Raw genomic sequence first — 12,001 nt, forward strand, 5'->3', positions numbered from 1 at the left:
TTGCTGTATTGACTGAGTTTTAGCTCCAAAAAGATTTTGCTTCTTTGTGGAAAACACCCAGGTGCACGTCATCATTTACAGATTAAGCATATTGTGAAAGAATTTTTGTAATCCTGAACCTTTTTGGTAAGGTTACTTTGAACACTTAGAGCAGAGTGAGGTTTTATTCTACTTTGAAACAAGCTGTCTTTCGATTTTTAATTGTACAAAAATAGGGGGGAAAAAACTGTTTTTTTTTTGCAATTTTCATTTGCTCACAATTTCAGTGCAAAATAAAAAAAAATAGATACTTGGAAATGGAAAAATTTCACGCTTGACACTTTTGAAGATACTGTTTTGTACACAGTCGGAACATTTCTTGAAAGCAACAACCTTTCCTAATGTGCTTGGAGTCCCATTAATCCAGTGGTTTGTGATCACTTATACACATGCAAAGACACACGAAAACACACTTCTTGGTACATCCATACATTCATCCTCACTCTGTTGCCTCTGAGCACCGTGCCGCTGCAAAGTGGGCAGCAGTGCCCGGCTCCTCAGCTCCGCGCTGTGGCTTTAAGAGGGATACTCAGATGGAGCCAATGACAACAATGCATGTTCCGTATCCCTCAGCTGGGGCCGACCTGAGGTAACCCTCCCCCTTATTATTTTAGCAGCAGTACATGAAGGAATGCAAGCACGGCAAATAGACTCTAAACATCTCTATTACTCTCCACCGCTGGCACCAGCAGCAGGATGTGTGGCCCAGTCTTTGCAGTGAGCATACAGCACCGCAGCCCTCATGACCACTCGGGTGCGGAGACAAAAAACTCAGCTGATCATGAATGACATATGCTGGTTACCAGATCATTTAAGTCTACTGACTACCTCGGATCTAACACTACATCCATGCGGCCTGCCTAAAAATCAAGAGTTTTTTTTACTCACCAGAAAATCCACTCAAAATAGTTATCAAAAACATTTCTTTTGACAGATTTCAATAAAAACTGCGACAGAAAAATCATTTATTGTTCCACTGCCTCTTAGTTTCTCAAGCAAAAGGCTAATCCTGACTGTGTTTGTGTGTGAGGGAGGTGGAGAAAGAGGGAGGATTTGCTCTCTCAATCTGCAACCCCCCAGATCTCGCCTCTCAGGTCTAAGTCCCTCAGGTACCCTGGCTGTGCTGCTATTGTATTGTTGTCCAGGATGTCCTTCGGCTTCAGGTCTTGGTAGGCCCAGATAGTGTTGCCATAGTAACGGCTGGGCGGGTGGAGCTGCAGCCTCAGTCCAGCCTGAAGCCATGTGTTAAAGAGAAGAAGAGAGAGGAGTGCACTAAGAGAGGCAGAAAGTGAGGTTTGTTTTCCTGGAGATGACCATCATTCTGGCATTTTCTCCATCTCAGAGGAAAGAAATATCTTTTTCGATTAAATCGCTTAATCAAAATGTTCTTTTGAGAGCCTGAAAAAAAGTTACATCAACCAAACTTATTTGCTCTCTATGCTAAATGTGCACACTCCTGTCACTGCCTCTGGTACGCATTATGATACTACTTGGTACTTGGTTAAAAAAAAATGCTGTAATCTTTTTTGACATAAAATAGACTATATAAATATTAGAAACTTTAAAGAAATAATTGTTTAGGGTACACTTTAGGCTGTGTTGCCTTAAAGTAATGCTTTACTATAATGGTAAAGAATGAAAAAAGACAGTTATTGTTTCAAATTTAATACAGTTTAGCACTGTACTGGTATTCAATTGCCTCACCAGCTAAAAACTTATGCCATTTGTTATTAGAAAAACATTGAAAATGAACTCTTTTCAGAAGTTTGTTACCCTCAGGCAACATTGTACAACAAGGTGGAATAGGCTATAAGAATGAACAAGCCACCATAACCCTCCTCAAAACAAGTTAGTGAGTCACATTTAGTGTTTGACCATTTGTGTTACATTTAAATGCTTGTTTTTAGTTTCCTGCTGTGTGTCGTTCCTGACATACAGTTGCCACCATTTGTTGTGTTGCTGCCATCTTTGGCTCACTGTTTATGTGTTAAAATAAAACGAAATAGCGATCAATATATTTTTCACCCTATCTATGTTGAGCAGTAAATAAACTTAAATACACAATACCAATAGTGTCACAGTGGGAATCCATGATTGTACAGTGTTACTTTAAGGCAACATTTACATTATAACAGTTTTCTATTAATAAATGATCAAATAAAGTACATTAAACAATTAGACTTTAAACTTTACTGACCTATTAAAGTAATAGTAGTATTAGTAGTAGTAATAACAAATGGCATTTACAGACTATTCTTGTGGAGAGATGATGGAGCTGAACTATGTGAAGGATGCAAAAAGGGTTCAACATGTGCTCCTGTCATGTGACAAATTAAAACACTGCTATTAGTTTCCTTCAGACCATGCCACCATATTTTTATAGGAATAATATGCAACATTTTCCTAAAACACACTGTATAAACTCATATAAACATCATATCTTTCAATTATCCTTTATGACCCACTAGAAATGTGTGGCGGTGTCTGTATCTGCAGAGACTCTGCAGTCTGCCAGTATTTGCTTATTTTCCTCATTATTTTGCTTTGCTCTGAACAATTTACCAAACCAAAATGTTGGTATTTGTCATCATGGGAATTAGACTAAACTATCTTTCTGGTGAGTTTACAACAAGGTTGGAAAAATCCTACTGATTCTACCTTAACAGCATTGCACCATAATTGAAGATTTATTGTGTGAGTGTAAAAGGCCAAAGGTGGGGGTGTTACCTAGAAGCAACACTGTACCATAGAGGGATAAAGATGAAAACAGCTTTCAGTTTTGCGCAACATGACAGAGTCAGAACATTTCTTGAAAGCAAGAACCTTTCCTGGTGCCTGGAGTCCAGTTAATCCAGTGGTTTGTGATCACCCTCCTAATGAACTGGCCTGCAGCAGGCTAGTCATAGGAAATCAATACCCATTGCATACCTCTGCTTGTGACTGTAATGATTAAAGAGCTAACAGCAATGAGAGAGACCTAACACTGAGTAATGAGCTAACACAGGAGCGCTGTGTATCGAAGAGGTCGTGTCGAAATACTTTGACCGAAGTCAACTGCTTTTGTTCCCATGAAAGGATCATGTCTGCTGGTTAGTATTTTAGATCGCAAACCAACAGATAACAATATGAGCAAAGATTGAGTTTCAAATGAACAGAATTTGTTCAAGGTAATAAAGCAATGTGTATACAGGATTCTCTATCACTAAATTTGGTGTGCTGGCGGCAGGCAGAGGCAACCAACAGTGTGCTGTCCATCAGCGGTGTGAGGCTCTGTGTGTGGGAGATGGAGAGAGGGAGGGGGGTTAGAGGGAAACAGGGTAGATTAAGATCACCTTTCCATTTGCTGCACTCTGAAATGAAATGGCCATCCCAGGTGTGTGGGGGAGTTGGATGGAGAGAGGAGGGCAGTGGAGTGTTGAGGCATCTCATTTCTCGCTCCTACCCGCCCTCCTGTCCCCACCAAAATCCCTAGAATAAAAAAAGAAAGAAAAGGGGAGCAGGTGAAGATTGAGGCCAGTTCTTACAGCAAAAAATGATCGAAATATACATATTTCAGGGTCTGCCGCCCTCTGCGCTTTTCAGTTTGTGCTTATTTGTGTGTCTGTTAATGCATTTCAAAGTATGGACTGGAACTCCCACCACATACCCACATCTATGACCTCAGGTCCTCTATCTCGAAGTTCGCTGATGGCTATCAGCTCTGTGCTGATGATGGGGGCGAGAGCTGGAGTGGAAGGATAAAGCCCAGGCAAACCAACCCAGAACAAACTACAGTAGCTGGAGTAGCTGGATCAATAAGATGTGACAAACCTCTCTAAAAAGCATCAGACCTTCGTAGACCAAATGTTGACCTCACAGACTAGTGGCATAATCCACACGTGCAGGAGACCATGCACAAACTACATGAAGCCAAAAAATTTCTAAAGGAAAATGCGTAAAAATTCTAACAAGTCTATAAAAGCAGTGATAGGGTTCAGGGATCCTACACGTCTTCCAATGTCAAATTCAAGTACTTTTCAAGGTACATTTCCAAGCTATTCCAGCACCTCACAGCTGAGGTAAAAGGCATAACATTAAATGAGATATTATTGTTATAAATACAGAAGGGTGACAAATTAAAAGAAAAGACATTTAAGTGTGTCTCCTGTCTGTAAGTAGACATGGTATCCTATATAACCTGCCAGAGCCAATATAAACCTCAGTTCTTTTCTTTTTTTTTTGCTTTCATGCCAGTGCTCATTTAAACAGCAACTCCCAGCATGTTGTTGTATGTTAGCCTCCCACTCAGTGGTCCATCAGAGAGCATACATCTACAAGGACTGACAGATCACACTAGATCACCACTACATGCAGACTGGGAAGCAAAACTCCAGCAGAGCCATCTTCATTTGGTGCGAAAGGCGAAAGCAATGAGGCTCTCTGACTTATTTTATTTCTTTTTTTGAACTGAAACTAACTTAATCTGGTGATCACTTTCACCAGGACATCATCCCAGCCAGCCTCATCCCTCACCGGCTTGCATTCAGAACCAACAGATTCACAGAGGATGCCATCTCCATTCAGTTTTCACTCACCTTGAGGAGATCAACACCTATATCAGAATGCTGTTTGTTGATTTCAGCTCAGCATCCAACACAATCTACCACATTCTGCAGCTACATATTGGACTTCCTTGTAAATAGACCCCAGACAGTTCGCATTGTCGGTTTCATCTCCTCCACTCCAATGCTCAACAGCGGAGCCTCTCAAGGTGTGTGCTCAGCCCCCTCCTGTTCATGGTGTACACCCATGACTACAGCCCCTGACATGGAGAAAACAACATTAAGTTCACGGGTGACACCACCATTATCAACTGGATTCCAAACAACCAGGAGATTTAATGTTGGGAGGAAATCAGCAAAACCAAGGAGCTGATTGATGATTCCCAGAGAAAAGAGGCAAAGACCCTCACCCCTGTGTACATCAGTGGAGCTGAGGTGGGGCAGGGGAACAGTTTTAGGTTCCTGGGAATCAACATCACAGAGAAGGGATGTGCACAGCCCAGGACAACTCTACAGCAAGTCATTAAAACTTCCTAGAATATCAGTAGCATCTAAAGGGCACCAGTGATATCAGGAAGGTGAAGCACCTGCATGGAACCTAAAGGATACTAAAAGACAATACCCACCCAGTCACAGCCTGCTCAGCCTGCTGCCGTCTGGCAAGAGATACCTAAGTATTCACTCCTGTACCATTAGACTGAAGAGCAGCTTCTTCTTTATCTGTTCGGCCAAGTCCAATCAATCAATCAATCAAGAGGGAACTACATTGAACACCTTGTTATATAACCTTATTGTAAATGATAAATAATTTGCCTTATATCCTTGTATTTTCTTTAGTAGTCCAGTAGTTGTTTGGTACATAAAATGTCAGAAAATCTTGATCACTATTTCCCAAAGCCCAAGGTGACATCCTAAAATACTTCATTCTGTCCACAACCTGAAGATATTCAGTTTCTTGGCCGCAACTCACTTCCGCAACTCATAGAAGACTAAAGAAACCAGAAATTATTCACATGAGTTGAAATCAGAGAATTTGGATAGTTTTTCTTTTAAAAAATACTCAAACCAATTAATCAGTTATCAAAATAATTGGTGATTTCCTCAGTACTTAACTAATAACTAACTCGCAACTGACCGATTAGTCCAATATCGTTACAGCTCTAATTACTTTATCTAAAAAGCTAATTCACAGAGTGATTATGAAAGTAATGCTATAACAAATTCAAGCACTGAAAACATTACATTGTAATTCAAGTGTTTTCTAGGATTTCCAGCAGCCTTAAGAACCCTTTAGCTTCATCTCACCTGTGCTGTGAGTTCATGTTCTCTCAGCACATGCTGTCTCTGGATGTTCACTCACACTGCGTTGAAACCCATTTTTTGTTCAAGTGAAAGCTAAGCTTATACAAACTCTTGAAACTAGATTTAGTATCTGGCTGTGTGTACCATCTCTGTTTTCTCTCTCATCTCCCTCCTATGTGCACGTACTTGCTCACACACACACACACACCCTGAAACACACTGTAACAGACGGCCCCGCCAATGCTTCGTTCCCATGTCGAGCGCCCAGAGCAACTGGGTGCATCTGTGTCACAGAGGCCGGACCTGCTGCCACGGGCTGCGATGGAAGAGAGACGGAAAAGAAGGGTGAGGGGAAGGGGAAGGGGCAATGAATTATGGGAGATACATGAGGAAGTGTTAAGGAAGGTGATAGCAAGAGAAGTGAGTGAGGGTGTGGGGGGAGTGCTTGTTGAGGAGCGCAGCGAGTTGCTGGCAGGGGCAGCGGTTAGGGAAGCGACCGAGGGGAGTTGAAGAGGTTGAGGAGGGGGGGGAGGGTGTTTAGTGGGGCGGAGGAGGAGGAGGGGTGGGAATCAGAGAAGCGAGAGAGGGTAGAGAGGGGATATGGATCCAAGCCAAGGCCCGGTCGAGCGCAAGAACACGGTGCAAGAATGCCAACAGACCCCCCTCCCACCCAGTCCTCTACCACAGAGAGGAGAGAAAGAAGAGGGAAAGGCAAGGGAGGGTAACAGAGAGGAAAAACATGTTGCAAATAAAAAACAAATGATTAACCAGTGCTGGATGTGTACATGAAAAGGACAGCGCTGTAGGTGATGTGAGGCAAGCATTTCCTGTGTTTTGCCTGTATCGTGTGCCGCTGGCCTCTTTGCCGCGACTCACTTCCCTCTTCTGTGCCCCTGGACACCCCGATGTGACACGTTGGCCTGATAACCAGCCTACAACTGCTAGCTCACCAGCTCACTCCTCCGCTTCCTCTCTTTTGAGTCACAGTGCAGCAACTTTTAGAAAAAGTAGAGAGCTGACTATGTCCACAACAAGCTCATTAGACAGGTAACAAAGAGAATTGGCTGAGTGGCACGAAAATGAAAGTCTAATAGTAAAATCGTCTTGTTTTGTAGCAGTGTAGACACAATAGAGCCACACAGCTGAATCACAGCTGATTTTCGATTCCAGCCTCAGTCTGCTTCATGTTAAAGCTGTGTCTGTCTGTTCATGACCTCATCTTGTTGGCCTCATTCTGGTCTTGAGAGCCCATTCAAATAGTTCCCTGCAGAGTTACTACTTAGAGTAACTGCACCCAGTCAAATAACGGCGCTCAGTGTGGTCAAAGGTTCAGCAGACTTAAACACTCAACCCACAGAGGTCAAGCCAAAACGTATAAACAACATATTAAGCCAAAACTACAATCTGACTTTTTGACATCTCTTCACTGCATACAAAATATAATCCTGGATAAATATGTAATTTTTGCAAAATAACTAGCATGTTATATTCTGTGTTTTGTTGGAATTGTAAAAGTGAGCTAAAAAACAAACCGTTAACCCTCAGGGATACTTTGGATTATTTGATGTAGGGTTGTATGACATACTGGGAGAAGAAAAGAGCAGAACGAGCACAGAAGCTAAGCAATGAACTGCTGTGGACAGGATCAGCAACAAACGGTATTTTAGCCTCTTCAAAAAGCTTCACCTAAAAAAATCAATATCAGTTTAAGTGTACTCTATATTTTTGAATATTTTCACAGCTTTACCTTGCCACCAGACAACCTTTCTGATGGGAAACTACAGTTATATAAACCAAATATTGCTCTCTCCAAAGCAACCAACTCTCCAGCATAGGAGTCGCTGGTGTACCACTGCCTCGACTGATTAGTTTGTTTGTGTTATTATGTAACTTTGGTGATTTTAAAAGGATAGTTTGACACTGAAGTCACACAATGGATGTTTTATATGTTTTATAATGTGACAACACTCTGGTTATTATCTGATTAGGTTTAGGGACACAAATATATCTAGATGTCCTTTGGATTGCCATAGATCGTCCAAAAGTACGGAGGGCTGAGTAAATTGTATACTTGTTACACACTTTGACTAAGTACCCTTTAAACTTCAAACCCCTTTTTTGCAGAAAGGAGGAAGTGAAAAACTCCAAAAATGGCTGACTTAAGCTCCTACAGATCGTTTTCTTCCGCTATTCAGACAAAAACTTGAGATGAACTCTGAAGTTCCCTAAACATCTATACAGTTGTGCACTCACAGCAGACAGATCAAAGTCTCTCAAAATCAAAGCAGAAGAGGCTGAGATATCCTGACTTTTAGGCCATGTTTACACTGCAAGCCCAAATCCATTTTTTGGCATAATCCAAATTGTATCTGGATTAATTTGAGAGAGTTTGACCAGCAAAAAACACATGAAATGCAGTTTTTGCAAATTGGATCCAAGCCACATTTGGAAGTGGTTTGAAGTGTGATACCAATCAGATTTCTACAGATCTGTGTCTGTCTGTTTTTTTATTTGCATCAATTTGAACACACCTCCAGTGTGCGTGGTTACTGATGCCTATGTTGTTACCACAGCCACCCATGCAGATGTCTGAATACACAAATCCAATCTGATCACTTGCAAAGAAAAGTGCAGACAGTGTGTCTTAAAAATCTGATGAGAGAAACAAATCTGATTTCCCTTCCGTCTGAACAAAACCTCAGTTCTTAAGTATGGGTCAGAACACACTGTGTGCTGCATTTCTCATAATATACTCAATACTTTATTGTTTTAATTTTACCATTCTTAAGGCTAGGGTCGGCAATATTGTTTTGGTATCATTGAAAAATAATTTAATAAATTCTAGATAATTTCAAGAATTTTCATAATAACCTTTCAGAATAAACTCCTGCAGGAAAAGTTGGAATTATCAGACAGAGAATCTTAAAAAAGAGTCAAGCTAAGGAGCAATATGCTCAGCCCAGGAGTTTTTCAGCTCACTGGGTTGACTTTACCTTCAGTTGTGTTCATTCACATCTATCGCGGTGCTTTGCCGAGGGCCAAAAGGACTGAGCAGAGCTGAGACGCAGAGCCGACAGACAGCTGCTCAGAGCTGGGGAGTACTGGATGAGAGGGTCGGTGGTACACTGGAGCTTTTGGAGGAAGAAACACTGGGTTCACGCCGATGCCGATGCCGATGCCTTCATTGGCAGGAGGGTAGCTCAGAGTGTATGTTTTAAACTTTTGGGATTAAAAAGAGGATTTATTTTCATTCCTGCCTCTCAGCCCTCTGCAGCAGCGACCCACGAAGAAACTGCAGAGCTGCAGACCAGCCAGATGAGAGCTCAGCATTTGTTTGTTAAATTAAAAAGTGGATTTATCTTCATGTTTGCTTGTAAACCTGTGTGCAGCAGTGACTGCACTGTTTACAGTGAGATAATTAGTGTCTCTGTCCATGTTGACTACTGACCGGAGGAGAAATGTGTTTGAAAGTCACGTCGTGAGAGTAAAGAGAGGAGGGATGTAAAGGAAAGAATTGACTTCTTTGGGGAGTACTGTCAGAACTGACACACAAGCACAGTCATGGGGCTTTTGTGCTAGCATTTTTGGCCGCACTGATTCAAACCGTGTTGTGTTGATTTGCACTTCCATAATTGCTTTTAATGCACTGAGCTGTGCTGACAAATCTCTCACTGAAGCGCTAACTGAAGCTAAAGGTGTTTGTACTCTCAGGTATCTGCTTTATTCCACACAGTTGATGTCTGTCGGGCCATTCTTGCTCGGTAAACTGTTGTGTGTGTGCATAAGGCGAGTATTGCTTGTCTGGTAGGTGGGGCCGATGGAGAGAATGAAACCTAACTCAGATGAGACTCAACACTCAAAAGTTTATAAGCTTTCTACCTACTGCAGCTTTAAGTCCCTCCCTGCCTGGTGAATGTCTTTTAAATTGACATTCTCAATTTGTAACTCAGATATTCTGTTATATATCTGATGACTTCATCAGGGCTTATTTAGTCAGACTTAACAAAACTCCCTGCAGAGCCACAGAAGAAACATAACAACTGTTCCACAAGCTGAGTAGTACTCCCCATGACGAGGTAACTGACCTATAAAATTGGTGGAATTCCCCTTTAATGACTTTCTAACCTTTAACAGCACCAGGTAAACAACAATGCTGCTGTCTGTGTGAGTGAGGTGGGGCTGTGTGTTTTCCCTCAGTCTTCACTCCTGGATGTACTGAGATGGACATAGTCTTTTTTTTCTAATCATTCCTGGCACTCTGTGAATGGTCTCAGAATTTCCATTTCATAAGCCGTATTTTCCTTGGCAGGAGCAGCAAGCGAAGTCTTTTGGATGCTTCTGGGACATTTTTGAACGGGGCTCAAGAGAGCAGAGTGCTGCTACCTCGCTGCTCATGGAAGCATGGACTTCTCTAACCCTAGTCGAGCACAATGGTATCAAACCACAGTTTTATATGCACTACTCTTTGAAAAAAAGAGAAAACAGTTCCCTTTAGGGTTAAAAACCCCTTAGAGATGCACTCAACTGATGCACTTCACCTCAAAACACCCTGCCCTTTTCCTTCTGGGAATAAATCAGCCCCACAGAGAGAAAACACAGCTTTCTTCATGAACACAGCTATTATTATACAGAATACACATCTCATGTGTTGAATGTTTTCATCTCTGGGACATACAGAAAAACATGGGGAGCTCATCAGGTCCCATCAATTTAAAGTGAATGTCATCCTCTATCTGTCTGATACTATCCAGGCTTCACTTGTTGTTGAATATGATGTGATGTACTTGAATGACTAGGCTCCCTACTGCACTCAGACATGTAGCCTGCAATTCAAAAACCATCCGATGGAACGGTGTCTCAATGTCTCAAAACTTGGCTGCACAATAAATACACAATAAAGGATCATTTTATTTAAATAGCCTGCCACCAGCAACAAAATACTCAAGACCCATCACATAATGGAACATGACCCCTTGCATGACCACTCTTAAAGCTGGCTTTGAGGCAGGATATTATCGACAAAATGCTTGTCAAAAAATGCCATGCACAGGAAAATACGCGCACTTATGAAACCAAAGACGCAGTGAGAACAGGCTGAGATAGCTGCAAAGATGGACACTAAAATTATTTGCACAGGCTGAATGGAGATGGCAAAGGGTGAGTATTGATCTGATTGATCAATATGTCAGAATACAAATCAAGCTGCATTGTGGTGAAACCCTGCCATGAGAAAATCTAAAAAAAAAAAAAAAAAGAAAGAAAAAAAAGAAATTGCACATTTGTGACCCAGTTTAGAAAAACAGATAACAGATAAGAGACCTTTGATTTTATAGTACTAAATTATCTGTTTTATAGGGAGCAGTAAGTTATTTGTAAATAATATTTTTAGGCTATTCCATGATCTACATTATATATCTTGATATAGACATTTTCTCCAAAATAACATATCAAAATAAATTCACAAATAGTGCACACATATAGAATATGATGCATTACGGCTGGGTGATATGGACAGAATCAGTCTGGACAGTCTTTAAGATCAGAAATCTGCATCACTTTACTGTAATGAAGCCTTTAAAATCATAACACAATATTATGCCCTATCACGATATAATGATTTACAAAATCTAAGATTGCTCAGACCTACGTTCTGCGTTGGCAAAATATCCCAAGCACAGAAAAATAATGAGAAAATAAGAAGGTATGGGTGGAGGGCGGGGTCCCTGCGGATGCGGACGCCGCCACACACTTCGGGTGGGTTGCGGGTGATGATTGAGACGGATTATTTTTGTATACGTCTATGCATTGTTTTTTGGGAAAATCCTGTATAGTTGCCTTTAAATGAGCCTGGGTTCAGGGGATTTGACAAAGTATATGTACATGGAAATGGGCTTAGCAACAATGTGGCATGCCAATTTCTTTATGTCTGCACAATGACCTCATTATGTAAGTTCCTGTACACATCTCATACAAAAATGTTCCTTCATATACAGTATAGGGTCTAATCTACAGTAAATTCTCTCTATACAGCAGGAGCAATAACTAAAGAGTCAAAAAAAAAAAACACAGGGACAGGGGCAGGGGTATGTGCATGAACTCATGTTCTTGCCTGAGCCAAA

General features: G+C 41.3%; 1 protein-coding gene across 2 annotated transcripts in view; it reads right to left on the reverse strand.

The window, feature by feature from the left end:
- The window catches only part of klf12b (Kruppel like factor 12b), a 56,568-nt gene that overhangs the window by 33,665 nt on the left and 10,902 nt on the right, over positions 1–12,001 (reverse strand). The gene's annotated exons all lie outside the window — the stretch shown is intronic.

Source organism: Lutjanus erythropterus, chromosome 8, assembly GCF_056507025.1.
Source record: "Lutjanus erythropterus isolate fLutEry1 chromosome 8, fLutEry1.hap2, whole genome shotgun sequence".
Lineage (NCBI taxonomy): Eukaryota > Metazoa > Chordata > Actinopteri > Lutjaniformes > Lutjanidae > Lutjanus > Lutjanus erythropterus.